Consider the following 17,066-nt stretch of genomic DNA (forward strand, 5'->3'; position numbering starts at 1 on the left):
CAACACACACACAATTTAGATAAATTGTACATTCTGTATTTATTGTGGGTGCCTTTTAAAAATTACATTGTTTGTTCTTCCCTCCCTTTTTATCCAGGACTGCCCCCCTCCAGTGTCAGTAAGTTTTAAACTAGTTTATGCAAGTTGATTTTTCTCCCCATGTGTATATATAACCCTCTACAAATGTCTACATTTATGTTTTGTTTTGTACAAAAAGGCATCCTCCAAAGCAGTGTTAGTCGTGTCCTCGTGATCTGTTATCCGCAGTTCTGAGTGGTGGATAAGACAGGCCAAAAGAAAGGGGTCATTGTAACATACTCTCTGAATCTTACTTTGCTTGCTCAGTGGTTCGCCACGGACTTCCCCACTGGAGATGGCACAGAGCTGCTCAGTCTCTTTAATGACGTCGTGATGGCGTGGGGGCAGGGGTCCCCCCAGCTCTTGTTTTCCACATGCACAGTCGTTGGGCGTGTGCCACTGATAAGCTGCTGTGTCCACACGGACCACAGCACCCACTTTGTCATATAGGAGTTCCTGTCCTGTGAATATGGCCAATGACCGAGTGGGGTCCACTCCAGAAGCGATTCTAGGGTGCATCGCTCGGCTCTCTTGTCTGTTCTGTTACTCATTCTCATGCCCTGTTTTGATTCTGATGGACTTAAGTCTGGAATGGTCCACTCCTCATTCTTTTTCAAAAGCTTCTTGCCAATTTCAGACATTTAATCTTGTCTAAAATTTTATTATATCGACTTTAATTGGATTGTATTAAATGTGTGTATAAAATTTGAATTTATATATTTTTTATTTTCATTTTGATGCTTGATGATAGCATAATGCTATTATGTTTTTAGAATTTTCATCACAAATGTGGAAGAAAGCTCTAAAATTTTCCAGTCACCTGATCAAACTCCTTCACTGATTCTAGTTTTTTTTTTTTTTTTTTAAACAGGTATAAAATTTGGGGGTATATAAGCAGAACATTAGCATTTAAAAGGGAATTTTTTATCTTTTCACTCAATTTATTTTAATTATTTTCTTAAATTCTCTATTGAATAGTGATGATAATAGCAGGCATCCCATCTTATTCCTGGCATTTGATTGTTTGATGTGATGTTTGCAATTGATTTTCAAAAATAGATATTTTCACATTCAAGAGGTTTCTTTCTTTGTATATTTTACTTGCAGTTTTATTAAAAATGGCTGTAGAATTTCACCAAACGCTTTTTAAGAGCCTGATGATGTAGCCAAGCGTGCTTCCTCTGTGCGTTCGTTGCTATCATGAGTGATGTTAATGGACTTGCTGGTGTGGAAACTGCGTTTCTGGCGTAAACTCTGCTTGATCATTGGCAATATTCACTTCCGCTACTTTTGTATTTTACTTGCTAATATTTTATTTCGATTTTTGCAAATATTTACAAGTGGGATTGCTCTGCAGTTTTCTTTTGTTGGACTGTCTTTATCAGTTTTGGTTTTAAGGCTAAACTATTTTATAAAATGGATTTAGGGGCTTTCTCTATATTTCTGTAGTTTTGAGTAACTTAATACTATTCTTTATAAGTTATATGTACATCACGGTAAAACCATCAGTTTCTGCTCCTTTTTTTTTAATGGTAGAAATTTAACCACTTTCCCAATCTCTTCTATGGTAATTGGTCTATTCAACTTTCTATGAGTCAAGTCAGTTTTATTAATTTACATCTTTAGAATGCTTTTGCTTCCTTTTCCCTCTTCGGACTCCAGCCTCGCTCTTTTCCAGCTCCTAGGTTTTCTTTCATTCTGTACTATTATTTTACCCTTGCAGTTTGTCTCTTATTTTATAAATCTTTAATGTTTAGTTTATATGTTCTCAGTAATGGTATCATTAGCCATTTAGATTTCACAATACATTTATATGATACACTTCTCACCACTGTTTTTTCCCCTCTTTTTCCCCCTTCCTCTACCTTGAAGTCTACTCTGATTCATTTTTGTTGTATTGGACTTAGAGTCTTTCCCAATATTTTTAAAATATGAAGCATGAGGTTTATTTATTTTTGAATCTTTGCATTTCTCAAGGACTTTCTTTCCAGCTGTATAACCTTGGCAAAGTTATTTAACTTCTCTGGGGCCCAGGTCTCCTTATCCGTAAAATGGGAACAGTAATAATCACTGCTTCTTAGCAGTATTGTGATGATTAAATGAGTCAGGATAAGCATTCCGGTTATCTGTCTATCTATCTGTCTGTCTATCTATCTACCTATCAAAATAGCAATGTAAACAACAATCTCCTATTATCGCTTACATTCTGTGGGTTGGTTGAGCTCAGCCGGGCAATTCCTGTGGTTGGAGCCAGCATAGCAGCAGGGGCTGGAATCCTCCGAAGGTTCAGCTGGGCTGGATGTCCATGAGGGCTTTTTCACCCACGTGTCTCAGCTCTCCTTCATGTAGCCTCTCTCTCCCTCGGAGTGGCCTGGGTTTCTGCATGGGAAGTAGGGCTCCGAAAGCAGAAGACTGACACTCTTCACAGTATCTTGGCTTAGAACTGGTGCAGCGACAGTTCCCCCTTCTATGAGATGGGAGACTAGACTCCCGATTGGGTTGGAGGAATGGGGTGAATGCAAAGGAAGGGAAGGAATTCATTGCGGCCACTTTTATAGACAAACAATCACAGTAAGTGAAATACTTAGAATAGAATTGGGCACTGAATACGAGTCCTATATAAGTATTAACGGAACTGTTGTTGTTATTAAATTACCTTCAATATTTCCTTTTCCTCTGAAAGCTGAGTGATGCCTCATGTGGGTACAGAATTCTGGGAATGACGTTCTTTTCTCTCGGTAGTATGCAGATGAAGTCTGATTCCAGGTGAATTCTCTTTTCTTTATAGGGAACTTCTTTCTTTTGTCTAGAAGCTTCCAAGATTTCTCATTAAAATTAGAAATGACAACTATTACCACTTTTTAATAGACTTTTGGAGGTACTAGAAAACATAAGACCAGAAAAGAAAGTGAATATTGAAAATGAAAAGATAAGTTATCCTCTTTGTGTTGATGATAACTTTTAGAAAGCCTAGGAGACTATGTTAAGAAAAAAGGTAACTAGAATTAAAGAGGGAATATAGTAAATGAGTGATTACCAGATAAACGTGTAAAAATGACAGCTTTTCTCTATTCAACAAGTACCGGATATGTGTCTTTTACCATCATTCTTGACCTGGAACTGGACAAGCTCTTTCCCCTGCCAACCGAAGCCATTCTGCAAAGTAGGGAAATTTCCCTCCATTATTTCTTCAGTGTTTGTCTCTGCTCCATCTGTTTCTTTTTCTCTGCGTGTTCTTTTTATATGTGTGATTATGGTATGTCAACTGCCTTTTCTTGGGAGGATTTACCCTTTCGTCAGGAGGTTTTAATGTTCCAGTTTTGGGAGATTGTCCTTTACTTTATGACATGATGGGAGGGCAGAAGATGGCTGTGTGTGCGTGTGTGGTTTGCTTTGTCTTACAGCCGCCCTGAAGCCCTGACCGAGCTCCCTCCCGCTGGCTGGGGCTTCAGAGGGCGGCTGCTTCCTTCTTATCAGAACATTTTCCTTTGCTGCTGAGGAGGCTGGCGTGGTGCGGGGAGGTTTTCCTGCAGACCTCAGGGGAGGGCAGCCAGCCAGCCAGCTGGACCTGCCCCAAGCTCTTGGAGTTGTTGCTGTTCAAACTCCCTGTAGCTTGACCTGAGCTCAGAGGGTGAAGAAAGTAAGAATTAAGCCATGAAAGCCAAGATGAGGGGGCCCAGCCATCAGAGAGTAAGTGGCAGAAGATAAGTGGTGCTGGCTGAAAGGGATGGAGGAGAAAGACAGTAAGTTTTTAAAAAGTGTAAAGTAATTCCATTGCGGGAGAAAGTTTTATATAATTTAAACAAAATGCTTTTTAAGTGAAACATTTGATAAATGGCAAAATTGGCCAAGAAACTGGTGACAGTGATTGACTCTGGGCAGGGGGCAGCGGGATGGCTGGGGGGCCGGGGTGAGAAGGTGACTTCTTTTTTATGGACACTTGCCCATACGTCAAACTGACGCGTCACGTGTGATGCAGTTATGCAGTGTGATGGGGAATGGAATGGGCTATAAAAAATCAAGTAGTGGCGTTAGGGAAGTGTGGAAATTTTCTGTTTCTGAATTATTGGAGAACATAACATTTAATTTGGAAGGAAAATGCTTTTTTAATTTTCTTTATCTTCTAATGAAACCCCAAGAGTATTGCAATACCTGGGACTTTGTCATCAACAGAAATCAAAAATATTTGCATATAACAGAATTATTGCAGATATCTTGCAATATCATTTATGCTCATCACTGCTTGAAATTGTGGTCATTAGTGTCACCACTAGAGCTTGACATTTAAGGCAATAAAGAAACATATATATTGCTGCTATATCATGAGTTTGTGTATCTTAGTATTTTGATATTGGTACTTAAATGTAATTGCTTTTCTTTGTAATCTCATGTATTTCATTTTATGCATTTAAAAGTATTATTTTGAGAAAGAGTCTATAGGTTTCAGGGGACTGCTGAACAGAACCATGACCCCCAAAAGGTCAAGAATCTATGGGATATTAGGACTGTTTGGGTGAACTACTGGCCTGAAATACCAAGTGGAAAAGATGTGTCAAATACAGAGGAAAAACCTATAAATAAATAAAGGATCATAGCATTAGCAGGATGTAAAGAGACTTAGAGGACAGTCCCACACTTCCAAAATATGTAGAATAGAAATCTTTCATCATAAAAGGATAAATTTCCACAATAAAGGATGGCTGGGACATTATGTCTATTTTGGCTTTTGACTTTTGTTGTTGCTTTATTTCTATGTCTTCTTAAAGAAGAAAGCAACATTGGCAAAGCTTTATTGGGCCTCAGTTTTTTATTTTCAAGTAGAATTTTATTGGCCAACCGAACCCCTCAGTCTCAGAATCACTGACGCAGGTCAGCTGCGGAAGGCCGCACAGGCCTGAGGGGGGGTGGCCAGTCAGGGCGGGAGCCAGGGCAGGAGCATACCTGCCCCACGCCTCCTGGCCGTTCCCAGCTGAGGAGGGCCCTGTGGAGCCGGCAGTGAAGTCCCAGGACAATGACCTGATGCTTTTATACCTGCAAGAACATTCGGTGATCTGTCCCTGCAGCAGGCGGCTGCAGCAGCATTGTCCTCTGCCTGAGCATTTATTGCTGTTTGCTCCACTCTCAAGGGGTAACTGGCTATTAACAGTATTACTGGGGTAACAAAGAAACAGATTTGAAACCTCTTGCATGGTTTTCTGCCCATTGTATTTCTCAGTCCCTGTTTATGTGACAAACGGAGAGCAACATCAGTGCTTGAGACTACTGACGGTGTGTACGGAAACGACAAAAGGCCGTGTGTGGGCACGCACATGTGTGTGTGTGCACGTGTGTGATTGATGTGTGGTACTTCATAGTTCTTTTTCTGAAGGATGAGAGGAGGAACAAATTTTGTTTAAACCAATTTTGTTTAAACCCTGGGATTATGTATTCATGTGAATTTTTTATTGTAGTCTTATTTTATTAGCTCCTGATTAAATATATTTAAACTTTCTGGTAACATGGTTATTAATAGCATTTGCTATTTAATTAAAAATATTGTTTAGAAGTATCAGAGCAGTCTTAATTTAATGTTTTGATAAGCGAAGGATTCAGCGTGTAGTGAATGGGTGGGTGGCATTTGCTGTAAGATTTGGGGCCTTCCACAGAGTATGCAAACAAACAAAATAGATAAATAGTAATGCATAGATACTTCCGTCTACGTGTATGAGATTGGTCTCTGTTTTGCATACATCTGGGTGCTTCCTCACCCCAGGAGTTGAACTAAAGAGGGATTTGTTTTTCTCAGCCACAAGAAGACTGGAGGTAAGCAGTCTGGCAGATGCAATATCTCCAAGAGAACAGTCTTGTTCCATGTTATCACTCCTCATGCTCTCCAAAATGACAGGCATGCTTCTGGGAATCCATGTGTATTTCAGGCAGAAAAAAGGGTGAGGGGCAAAGAAGGGAAAGCAAAAACCAAATGTGAGCCAATGGCTTTCCTAGAAGCCCTACTGTGGCTTCCACTGCATGTCCTTAGCCAGGAATGTGTCACATGCTTGCTGGGGCTGTGAGGGGTTCCAGGAAGTATATTCTGAGTCAGGACAATACCACCCTGAATGAAATTGAACTTCTGTTTGTAACAAAGAAGGAGCGATAGGGTTTTGGATATACAACCATCAGCCTAGCGCAGATCCTTCCCCATACTCATCAGTCTTCATTCCAGCTGAGTCCTGATCATCTGTGAGGTCTCCATCTGTCTTCTCCTCCAGGAAAGGCCCTGGGGGCTCCAAAAGGAGTGGAGTGGCTGTTCTGTGAGTGTTGATGGCACCCTTTAGCCAAACATACAGTTAACACTTAATCCACGTCATCCAGAACTACCTGTTTTATATAAATGCCACCTCATTACATCTACAAGTGGCATCATAATAGGTTTTGCACCTTACTCCCATCTCCTAAAATAGTACTTGGCACACAGTAGGTGCTTATTTAAAAGTTTGTTGAACTGTTGAAAACTCGTTCAACTTAATGAAATTTAGGCATCTCAGACCACTTTTCGTTTTTGTAAATTTTTTTTCCTTTTCCCCCTTTTCGAGGTACAGTGTATCCATTTGTAAGTGCATCTGTTGGATATTTTTTTAGGTGTTTTTACTCTTGTAAAACATTCTGGTGACAGTTTACTTGGGTGTGGGTGCCAGTGTAGTTGTGTGTGTGTGTGTGTGTGACCTATATCGGGTGCAGTCATTAAACACACCAGTTACTTCTTAGGGCACTGAGAGTGGGACAACCTGGGACCAAGTAGGGATGAGAGACAGTGGTCTCAGATGTAGGACTTTGGTGCTGTGACAAAGGTGCAGCTTACCACCCAGGGATCCTGGAAGACCAATGAGGTTGTTTGTCTGAAAAGTATTTTGAAAACTGTTACCGGTCTGGGAGAAAGGTCCTATGTTAATTCTTGGTACAGTTAATCCTCTATTTCCCATATCAAAAGGAAAAAAAAGAGTTCAGATTGTGTAAATGTCATTTGAGTCTTGATAGTGAGGTTGAAATATAATGTGTTTGGGATGTTGGTAGGAGACTGACCTCCTGCGTGGGTAAAATGAGGCCATTGTTAGGGCACGCCGCTGGTGTTTCATGAATTTGCATTATCAGCTGCTGTCTCCGCCCTATCAGGGCCAGGTCGTGTGGGATGCATCTGTATTAAGAAGGGCCAAGGCATGTGCCCTACCTTTATACCTGGCTATTCTCAAAGTCCATCTTTATTTTCTGATTATATCGTGAGAAAGATATATTTGGGCCTCTTTAGCTTTGTAAATGATTTCACCGGGTTACATTTCATTGTTTTACTGCAACGCTTACGTGAAGAGTCTCCAGATCTTCAGGCAGAAGTACTGATGAAGTCATTGACCATTAAGGGTTAATGAACGAATGGTTGGTCTAAGATCCCAGTGTCCCCGAGTGTGGTCCCAAACCAGCAGCATCACCATCACTCAGGAACCTGTTAGAAACCCTGGGAACTCGGAGTGGGCCCAGCACTCTGTGTTTTTACAACTTTTCTGACTGGCTCTGATGCAGGGTCGAATCAAGGTGTTTTCAGAGTGTCTTGAATCATGTCCCTTAGATTTCAGCAACAGGTTTAAAAAAATGATGTCTTCTGATCAAGAGGCAAGACACCGCTTCCCAGACGGTGAGAGTGGAAGCACCCGGCGTGTGTCCATATTTGCCTTTCCCTCCAGGATGCTTGGAGCTGTGCTGACTGCTCGGTGACAGTCAATGCGTTTGCCTGGGCTTTTTAATTTCCCCTTTCCTTCCAGGAATTTTATTTGCTTCTTTTATTTAACATCCTGACTATGCATTTTTTTTTTAGCATAGGCCTTCTCAAACCCATTTTCTAGTAAGTGGGTTGGCGGTGTGGATAGGATATAGTTTGAAATAAATTAACTCACTCACTTAGGGATTGGCAATAGGAGTATTTAACTAAGAAATGTACTAGACAGTAGCATATTGCTTTTTTTCTTTATAGTACATTGTATGTATCTTTCTTTTTGAAAGCTACACAATATTCCTTTGTGTGGTTGTACTTTAACTTCTAAACCTACCTCCTATTTCTAGATATTTGGGTCATTATGGACATTCTTGCCTGCAGTAGCTTGGCACACTTTTGAAATGTATCTGCTAGGTCAAGTGTTGGAAGTGAAATTTGGATTAAAGAGCACACACATTAAAAAAGTCGATCTGCTAGGTAACTACGCAATTACATGTACCTTTCAAAAATGATAAACTGATTTACCTCATTAAATGAAATCGTCTCCTTACCATCACAATCATTACCATAGGGTATTATCAAATCAACACGATGTTCCCAGGTTTATAGATGAACAAGTTACATTGTTTTGAATCATTGTTTTTATTTGCCTTTCTTTAACTCTGATAAGGTTGAGCATTTTTAAAAGATTTATCAGCTAATTTTATTTCTTTTCTTTTGTGAGTTGGTGCTTAAAGGTGATGTTTATCCATGTTTTTAATGAACTAATTCTCAGGTTTTCATACCTGGAAATCCTTAGAATCAACAGAGAGGCTGGTTTTTCTTTTGTTTTCGGGTCCCATGTTAGACTTATTGAGTCTGTTTCTTTAATGAGCGTCTCGGCCAGGTTGGGAGTGTGGTCCATGAGCATCATGAGCACAATGTACAGGAGAGGTCCCTCACACCGGCAGTGTTTGCCTGTCTTTATGGAGTTAACAAGAACTAAGTACTCAATATTGCATTGTGGTCACTATTGTAATTGGGAGCCAAAATGTTCTGTCCACTTTTTCCCTCTTTTATCCTAAAAATTATATATAAAAAGTCATCTCATCTTAGGATGCAAACTGGCTTTTGTACTGGGAACAAAAATAGAAGACAAAATAAATATTTCCAGGAGAATTTCTATTTGAGAATTATATGCCAATTAAATTTGTTTCTTCTATAATCCTTAACTCATCATGCTCCCCATGTTCTTGCCTTTTGGGCCAGGAAGCCCTGAGCTATATTTTAAGACCAATCATAGTAACAATATTTTGCTAGGTTTCTGGTATTTTGAATTTCCCCTGCATTTCTATTGTTTTTCACAATGTTATCCTCATCTCAGAAAATCTCTCCTGTGGCTTGCATATTTCCTTCTCCCTGGTGTTACAAAGGATTAACAGGTCTTTAAGTATCACCAGCCGTTGCTTTTATCCTCACACAAGGCACATTGAGGACGTTTAGGCCTCTCCAGCCGGGTCCTGCAATGCTCCTCATCACTCAGGAGCCCTGAGCTTACCGCCCGTCCTTGCCAGGATGCCTTCGCCTGCCCAGGTGGGACTGGGGTGGGGAAAGAGGAGACCAAGGATGTGAGTTCCTGGATACATTTTCTACCTTATCATTGATCACAATATTATGCAGGAAAATAGATGAAGAGACTAAACCAGCCCAAATTGTCTTATGTATTAAGAAAAATGAAACTCGATTAGACAAAAGTATTAGATAAAAGGCTTCCATCTTTCTGTCTTATAGACTTACAGACTATAGTTTCTGTACCCTGATTCTTTCAGTTGTTCATCTCCCACTTATTTCATTCTCCTTTCCCACCTCATTTCTCTGAGATTTGTACTTTCCATTTGTTCTTGAAATCAGTTAACAGTCAATCTATTCCCTGGCATTAGGGCTTCCCCTGGGGAATTACCAATTGATTGGCCTTTTAATCCAGTAGTTAAAATTCTCCCAGTACTCACTGACACAGAGCAGTTCCAATTTGTGTGTTTTAAAGTGTTGGCCAGGGTCATTAGGAAAGTGAAGTTCACATATCTGCCCGAACGGTACCAGGCAATTGATTTGCAATTTGATTGTTGGCTTGGTTGACTTGGCCGGGGGTGGGGGGTTGTGAAAGGAAGAGGTATTTGGATTGGAACAAATGCTAAGTCCACTGTCATGCTGGCCTCCATCCACAAACCACACCTGAAAGCATGATAACAGCGCGCTTCAGACCAGGTTAGTGCAGATGTGCCTAAGCTGGGGACAGGAGCCGAGGGGTGACCAGTTATATCTTCACTATGTAGAGGAGGGTCTCCATTTATTGTTAGAGAATGACGGTATCCATAAAACCTACTTCTCAAATAACGTAATGTTGTATTTTTTAGATTTCTATCTTTCCTAATAAATTATGATTTTCTTGAGGCTAAGGGCCAGCTCTTATTCACACCTGAATCTCCCTGCTTAGCACAGGGCTTGGCCCACGTTAGGGCCTCAGTAAATATTTGTTGAAGAAGATAATGGATTGCTGCCGCTTTGGTGAGGTTAATACAGTCTGCAGTAGCATGGGGGATGAAATGCCCTATGAACTGAGAGGACGGAATTCAAAATATAATGATTCAGTCTCTTAAAAGAGCGAGCAGCACAGCCTCTTAGAGGGCTCGCCATGGGCAGAGCCTCCAGGACTCAGCCCTGCAGCCTGTGTTCCCTGGTGGTCACGGTCAAGGACACTGAAGTATTTAGAGTGGTAGACACAAGTCAGCATGCTTTGTGTGCCCTCCTGTTGGATTTTGTTTTAATTTTGAATCAGTTTATAACATTTAAAATGCAGCAACTTCACAATAAAAACTTGGATTTCTGAGGTTTCCTAAAAACTCGACAGATCTCCCCTCCTTAGCCCTCATGGCAGCATTCAGCTAGAGCTGCATAGTGGCTATTCCCTATAAACGACACACTCTCGACTCGATCACTGTCTGGTGGGAAAGACACTTTGTGGGACACATGCCCCAGGGGATAAACACACGGAACCCCACAACTAGTTGTAGGACATGGAACAGTTTGTGCTTCACAGTCGGGCAGGTCCCCTCAACGTGTTCATGCAAAAACAGAGGTAGTGACATCCCGCCAGGCCGGCACTTAGCCTGCCCATCAAAGCTAGAGAGAAAGCAGAGTGGGGACGGCCTTGGAGACAGAGGGAGTGGTATAGATTTTCCTGGGCTTGATGCAGAAAGAGTATTCCCTTTAGTGTGCTGTCTGGGGAACACTCAGCAGGTGGGGGGTGGCTGGGAGGAAGGAGGGGATGAGCCTTGAGAAATGGTAGAGGAAGGCTCAGAGAAATGTGAAGCAGATGCTGAGACAGGATTAGATGTGCAAGACACTTGTTGCCCATCTATGATGGAAATTGGGATAGAACTGGGGAGGCTGGGAGACCGTCAGCCTGCAATGCAGGATGGGGGGAGGGAGATAGTTTGCATAGAAGGGTCTTTGACTGTAGCGTAATTCCAATAACATTTAGCGAGGAAGAAGGAGAATCCTTGACCCAAAGTCACCCATCACAGGAGTAGCATATCTTCCCTGAATGAGCCTGCTTTAGCGTCCTGGCATGCTCAGTCACTGGCTGGGACCCATCAGCCTTTTGGAAGTGTAGCCTCAGCATGAATGTGGTGATAGATTTTGGAGCACAGTACGTTGGGCCATAGGTTAATTGTGCTCCCCACAATCGGAAATCCTGAGGCTTGTTCTCATGGCTACTACAGTCTGCCCTTGTGCCACACAGACTTTCTCCATACAAGTTCAAAGAGCAGAACCTCCATGGTTCCTGTGGACCAGTTTTCCTGAGAGGGGAGGGGGTGTCTGGGACCTTGATAATCATGCCGTTCACAGGCTGGGATTACTGCAAGTGTCTGTTCACAGTCACAGCAAGGGAAGGGAGTACCAGGAAGCACCCATGTGGATCACCCAGGTTTCATATGGATTTCTGCCTTCCTTCGCTGTATAAAAGCAGGCCTACCTCTTCCTCTTAATTAGGTCCAGTTATGTCTGCAAGTAAGGTGTTCTGTTGGTTCTTGGACACAGGGTCCAGGGTACCCTGGTAGAAGCTGAAATCTGTAGTTCAACAGAACCTTTGCCACGTCCTTTGGCAAGAGTGTGTTCTCTTGGAGACCAGGACATCCAGCTTTACAGAGCTCAGTGTTGCCTGGGCGGGAAGCACAGACTCCTCTGATGGGTCATTGGGGGTGATGACAGTGGGGCCACTCCTGCTTCTTCCTCTTGGTTTTTGGACACATGTATTCTTCCTATTCAGGACGCAGCCCCATGTGAAGGATTCTGATCAAAGGCACAAGCTGCATCCTGAAGGATAGCACCCCTGCATTTCAGAGTACTGCCTCCGAGCTGGGGCCGCAGCTGCACCTGCAGAAGGCCATCCCAGCACTTGGTGAGGCCAGCTGCTTCTGGCTGGTGCGACCTGTGACACAACAGCGTGTTGAGCCCAGTGCTGCAGCTCCTTTCTGTGAAGTCGGTCTGGGCCAGGTGCGGAGCTGTGCAGGACCCGTGCCTGTGGGTAAGGTATTCCAGTGGTGCTGGCTATGGCTCTGTTGCGCTTTAGGATGGGACAGGGCCAAGAGGACCCATAGTAGGTTCCGAATGGGCAGTTCTGGGTGCAGGATCACTTGTTATTACATGAACATTCTGTCTTTAACAGGACTCAGTAAAATGCCAGGGGCTGTTTTTCAAAGAGGGTGTACCTGTCTCCTGTGGATGGTGTGGCCTTGCTCTGGAACCCCAGGGGCCCATTGTTAGATTGTCCCGCTGGAGCCTGATACATCTCCATCCCGTCTTGTCTTTGCCGATGAAGATTTTGGAAGTGTGTCCTATGATCGATCGGCGGGAACCATTCAGTTTCTGACTGTAGAGTTATGAGATTAGATCTTTGTTTTTTGAAAACTGTAAGACACAAAGATTAGGGGGAAAAGGAAATAGAGGCAGGCTGACCAGGTTAGAAGCCATTGCAATAGTCCAAGCTAAATTAAGAACCTGAACTAAAGTTCTGACCATAGGCACGATGAAGAAGGCGGGACTGACTGGAAAAATATTTTAAAAGCAGGATCAGGAAAATCAGGGGAATTGCATGTCAGGAGGGAAAAACTGTCCAGAACAGTTCTGAAGTTTTGGCATCTGCTGAGTAACCAAAATATGTTTTCATGCGTTCACATTTTTGCTGTTGCATTTTAGAGTAAAGAGTCCCCAAGGGCAGTACCCCTAAAAGAAACTTGAACTTTGCTGAACCAACAGTGTTAATGAGCTGCATTTAATCAGCTGAATCTAGAACGAAACACCAATATTAGTCATGTAGAATCAATTTGTTCTTCCAGAAATACTGAGCTGGGATTAACCAGAAATATATTGAGCCAGAATATCAAATATTGTTTTCATCTCTTTTGTTTGCTCTCTAACCCCAGAACCTAGAACAGTACCAATATAAATTAGATGCATAACTATTTATTAAATGAATGAGTTTTTTTCAACTAGCCCGATAATTAATTTGGACTTTATGATCTTTTTGCCATATTACAGCATGAGCTATTAGTGGGAAATGCTGAACTTCTGTATAAATGAAGATTGGAAAAGATAATCCTTGATCGCAAGTCCTGTAATGAGCGGAGATGGGTTGTACTAAGTCATGGGAAACTCAGATGTTTCCTGGTTTCACTGTGACTTGATCATTTTGGCTTCATTAAACACTATAGAAGAGGACCAAGAGAGCTACTTTTGTCTCCCTATTGATTGCAAACAGAGAATGACTGAATTCTGAGAAATTCTTTCCTCATGCTGTGACACAAATGCACGGAAGGGGAACCCTCAGTGTTCTTCCCGGTCCACCCAGTGCGAGCCAGAGTCCTTTCCCTCCCTTTCCCCACGTCTAGGAGTTAATTTTAAGAAAATCATGGGAATAGACCATGTTATAAAGTAGCAAGGATGCTACTCACAGCATCATTTAGAAAATAAAAATTTGGAACCACTTGAAATGGGTAATAATAGGGGATTGAAATAGAGGGGCATAGCCCCTTGGAATTACACTTTGATCTGTAAGCATAAGATTCCACTGTTAAAGCAAACAGAGCCAGACAGAGACCAACTCCCAGCATACAATGGAAACGCTTCTTTCCTTTAGTTCTCCCAAGACTTGCACTATTTGTCACATCTCCACCTGCACTTTTGCCATTGACTTTAATGACTTGGAAAGAAACCAATAAGTTTAGAGAAGGCTCGGGGAGATGGGTGGTTGGCAAAGTGAGTCTTCTGGAGCACCTGTTTCCATGTTTGCTTCGGTCTCTCCAACCTCTTCACTCAGTACCAGCGCTCACATGCTTCCTTTATATTTCCTAAAGCTGAAATGACCACTTTCCCCTAAAGTGACACAGTCTTATATGTCCAGGATACATTGAGCAAGACAGCCGCCTCTCAAAGGCAGCTCTTTCATTCACCATGCCTTCTAAATTACTGAGGGCCCTTTGAAGTCTAGGCTCTGACGCCAGGCCACCAAAATTCCAATGTCCACTCTCACACTTTCTACCCAGGTGACTTTGGGGCAACTGACTTATCGCTGTTCTCCCTTAGTTTACGCGTCTATAAAATTGGGCTGAAAAATTCTTTCTGGATCAGATAATTGACAGAATCAAATATAAAGCATATAGAACCATTCTTGTCACATAATAAGCTAACATTTTCAGCCATCAACTAAAATCAAAATAGTGGTGTGGGTAGAGTGGTTCTTTGTGGTGCTCCTGAAATTATGACACGTAGGTCTATTTTATTTCTTTATTTTTCACCTTTTGCCCCATGCCAGTAATCAGGCCAAGGATGCCTTCCATAGAAGCCACTGTGTGCTATTTTCTGATTTGATTTAATTGACAGTGATGTGTTGATCTTTAGCTGCATAATAATCACTCTATTTCCCCCTAGCTTTAATTGGTTTTGAAATCACAACTTTAAGTGACTGTTTGCCATTTATTTATCATTAATTTAGAACAGCACTTTCCAACACTGCAGCCACTGTCCAAGTGTAGTTATTTAGTATAAAGTAAAATTAAATAAAATTAAATTCAGTTCCTCAGTCACACATTTCAGTTGCTCAATAGCTACGTGTAGCTAGGGGCTCCCCCATTGGATGGCACCAGTACAGAACATTTCCATCCTTGCAGAAAGGCCGACTGTCCAGTGCTGGCTTAGACCCTCGATTTCGCTGCCTCGTGTACCTAGAATCATTATAGTGTTTATCGTCACTACTCACAAACCTCCTGTGCACACACAGGCTGGCTGGAAGCTGCAGATCCCTGTAAGAGTGGAAACAGGAGCTGGGGCAACCAGTCATCCTGTGTCAAGTCCCAACCCTCTCAGTGTCTTTGGTCCAGTTCCATCGCCTCTTGTTGGATCATTCTCAACAATATATGATGAGTTTTGTTTCCCAACCCACACGAAGAAGACACGGCAGGGCAATCCAGCTGCGTAAAGTGCATAGTGTTGGTATTGGAACTACATTATCCTAACTTCACAGAGTGAAATCGGGCTGAATGTATTACTGCCTTTCTCATTTTTCCCCTGACCACATTCCTTATATTTGTTCCTTTAGCCTAACTCTCAGCCCTGCTTTTCTTCTATGAATAATATCAGAACGCATGACTAGAAAGTCAGAGAAGATGGAAAACTGGCCACCTCTAAAGAGGTCGGGCCACTTAATAATCAAGGCTCAGCTTCATAATCACAGTCACTCGCAGTGGAAATGTTGGTGTGGGGGGGTCCCAATGGATTGAAGGCAGCTCCATGTGTCGGTGCAGAAGAGGAGACTGAACCTCAGGGAGTTTTGTTACTCAAGTTCACACAACTGTGTAGTAGAGCTTAAGCTCCAGGCTGCAAAAGTCATTCTCTTCCTAACACTCCATCCTGTCTCTGAAATTGTTGGCATATTTTGTTTCCTTTCTCGAAAACTCACCCATCTCTCCACCTACCTTCTGAGTAATGGCTGTGCACGGGCACTTGTCCCTGGAGAGGCCTCAAGACATTGTTTTTTTCTTTTGTTGTAAAAATTCAGTGTGCTAAGTTAAAAAGCTGGAGTACACTTCACCCTGGAGCATTTCAAGGGCAGCAGGGACAATCTCTTCATTAAGAGGTTGAAAACCACTTTGGGAAGTTATTAGCAAAGAAGCCAGGAAAATTTTGCCAGGTTTAGAGCCAGAGTCTTGTAAAAACCAAGTGGGACACAACCTTTTGGTGTCTCTGTGCCACACTGGAAGAAGAGTTGTCTTGGGCCACACTTTAAATACATTGTGACACATAATCACAAAAATGTCTGATAATGTTCTAAGTAAACTTATAATTTGTGTTGGGTCGCATTCACAGCCATCCTGGGCTGCATGCTGCCCGTGGGCCACAGGTTAGACACCCCATAGGTCATGGCCGGCCCACTTTCTTTCTCCAAATGACCTGAGGAGCCCAGGAAGGATGGACAGAGGAGACCCAGCAGGATAAATTACACTGACCGCAGTGGAGTGCATAGCAGTCCAGCTATGGCGCACTGCTGAGTGCTACAGGGAGCTTTACAGTGGGATTTGCTGGCACCTGTGGATGAACAGGATGCATTGTGGGGCTGTTTCCTCCCCCCAGCAACTTACAGAAGCATGATAAAGTTTCTCAAACTTTGCTGCAAATTAAAATCAGCCTGAGGGTTTTAAGAGTGCCAGTTCCAAAGCCACACTCCATTCCACTGGGGTTGTAATGGGTGAGAGCCAGCGCCAGTAGTCTGGTAGGATCCCAGGCGATTATAATGTGCAGCAAATTTGAAAACCTTGGCCCTTTCTTTCTTTAAAATTTTATTTATTGATTTTAGAGAGAGAAGAAGGGGAGGGAGGAGAGAGAGAGACAGAGAGAGAGAAACATTGACTTGTTCCACTTATTTATGTACTCATTGATTCTTGTACAGTGTGTACCCTGACTGTGGACTGAACCCGCAACCTTGGCGTGTTAGGTCAACCCTCTAACGAATTGAGCTACCTGGCCGGGGCCAGCCCTTTTTTGATAACTTCCTTCTCTTTTTTAGCCTTACTTATCCTCTCTCCTTTTAGCACCTTTCCCCCTCCTCTCCCTTTTTTAGGTTTTCGCACTAATTGTCATTGCCTACTGCTGGCCAGTGCCTGTCTTCCTGGGAAGTACCAGGAAAGCTTTCTGAACCACCCAGAACAAAACC

At 42.5% G+C, this 17,066-nt stretch overlaps 1 protein-coding gene across 2 annotated transcripts in view; it reads left to right on the forward strand.

Annotated features, from left to right (window-relative positions):
* The window catches only part of LYPD6 (LY6/PLAUR domain containing 6), a 116,661-nt gene that overhangs the window by 60,689 nt on the left and 38,906 nt on the right, over positions 1–17,066 (forward strand). Inside the window, exon 2 of one of the 2 annotated variants that reach the window (XM_053918652.2) lies at positions 12,129–12,386. The exons of the other annotated variant lie outside the window; for it this stretch is intronic. The gene's annotated coding sequence lies outside the window, so the exon portion shown is untranslated. The remainder of the gene's footprint in view (positions 1–12,128; positions 12,387–17,066) is intronic. 2 annotated transcript variants of the gene reach the window in all.

Source organism: Desmodus rotundus, chromosome 2, assembly GCF_022682495.2.
Source record: "Desmodus rotundus isolate HL8 chromosome 2, HLdesRot8A.1, whole genome shotgun sequence".
Taxonomy (NCBI): Eukaryota; Metazoa; Chordata; class Mammalia; order Chiroptera; family Phyllostomidae; genus Desmodus; species Desmodus rotundus.